Source organism: Echinops telfairi, unplaced genomic scaffold (genome assembly GCF_000313985.2).
Source record: "Echinops telfairi isolate 266 unplaced genomic scaffold, ASM31398v2 ScPeMD7_7441;HRSCAF=8479, whole genome shotgun sequence".
NCBI lineage: Eukaryota > Metazoa > Chordata > Mammalia > Afrosoricida > Tenrecidae > Echinops > Echinops telfairi.
Genome location: NW_022111341.1, coordinates 1,435,559 through 1,437,606, shown reverse-complemented (window position 1 = coordinate 1,437,606; position 2,048 = coordinate 1,435,559).

Sequence of the window (2,048 nt, the reverse complement as noted above, 5' to 3'; positions counted from 1 at the left end):
TTCCAGTCACTTTACCTGGTAATTTCTGCAGATTCTTTTATGATGATGAGCTATAATTACATTTTCTATCTAGGTGACCTTAAGAAGTTCACTTACCAGTAAATTTCAGAGTTAGGAATAGATGGGGTTCTAAAGTGATGTGACTCTCTGATTCTCTATAAAGCTAGTAACGTGGTATAATAAACATATTCTCTTACTTGGTCAGAGAATTCATCTATAAATCAATCTACCGGCTAATGTCTGAATGAAGAAAGAGAGTTCCTCTTTTTCTGTATGTTAGTTAATAGTATCTTTGATATCCCACCTTATGAAATAAGAAATGTGGACTTTCTCCTCAGCACCTTCATCTCCTTCATCCTCAGTTATGAAACTTACTACCAATATGGTAAACGTGTATGTGAAAAATATGTTAGCTACATTCTCATCTTTTAAAGTTTTATACCATGCAAATCTCTGTTAACTCTCTTCTGGACTCTGATAGAGTAATTTTCTACCCTTATATTCAGTCTCATCCCTTATCTTATTAGAAGACTAAACAAGAACATGTCATCTGCATGCCTAAAAATCATCAATGGTTTCCCATTATACTTAAGAAATATTCAATTCTTTAATATGGTCAAGCTAGACCTACATAAATTGGTTCTTACCGGGATTCATATTTTGTCGGGTAGATCATATTATTCCTATTTGGCTCTTGATCTGGTTTTTTTTTACAGAACAACTCATGCCCTCCCCTTCTTCCAAAGAAGACCAAACCTGAGAATAAATCTTTACAGAATTCATACTCAGTCTGCAGCCTCCTTCTTCAATGTTTCTTAATGAGAGAACAGTCCACTGAGCCCACAACCTCCTTTACATTATACCATGTACATGGAACTCCTGAAGAGTGCCAACAGGGCGTCATCAGAGAGTCTATGTTCACATCTCATCTCTGCCTGTTATTAGCTCTGTGATTCCACTCAAGTCACGTCTGGTCTCAGTATTCTCATCGCTAAAAACAGGACCAAAGATAAGTTGAAAGCAATGCTTATAATATAATGCACCTCAGAAGCCATAACAAGAAATTATAATCAGACACCGGTGTAGGTTCATATTTAACCTTCCCCCTGTGTTATAATATGACTTTAAAAATGAAAGATGATGGCTAGTGCCCCTTGCCCCTAAAGCTACTTCCTCAAATGTATATAACTTTTGACTAAATAATTACCTATGAATAATGATTACAAAATCACCAATGTTAGTATTTTCCTTACATTCAAATGTTAGGCTGTCTGCTTGTGAAGTGAACTGAGTAGGAAGGTGATGGATTACTGGGGGGAGGGGGGACTGGTTTTATCTATGTTGTAAAAAATAATTTATTTATTTGGGTAAAACATAACTTTAACTATATCTACATGAAGAACTAGTAAGTTCAACCTTTAAGCAGGGTGATAGAGATGCTGTGCCTGTAGACATAGGTGAGCATATCAGAACTGCTTTTAACTTCTAACAATTGAAGAGTTATCAGTAGCCCACCTTCACAGCAATCCATTATTCAACAGAGAAAGAAAAATGTTTACTACCTGAAGCAAAAATAACATCCAGAGCGTTTCCTTAAAGAAAAAAAGCTTTAAATTTGCTTTGAAAAAGGATAGTTCAATATGACACGTGTGTGTGTGAGTGTGTGTGTGTGTAAGTGCAAAAGATGGGTTTTGTTTGTCACACAATTTTAAATGCATTTCCTGAATACTTTGAAATGTGCAGTTCAAGTTGGGCAATCATCCAATAGTGTGCACATTCACAAGGCTAACTGAATATACTGGGTTCAAAATATTCATTTCATGATAGACTTGAGTGATTTCTTCAGGATTTGTTTTCCAAGAATAATGATTTTTCCCCCCTGGTTTTAGCCATTGAAGCAAGATGGACTGACTGCAAGGGAAAAAGAAACCTCTTCAAAATGTGTCAGGAGCAGTCATACCACTAGAAGCCCACAATGTCTGAGCAGGGGGATAAGTAAATAGTATTCATGAATGGGTGTGTCAAGTAGAATTGGGTGTGTGGAATTG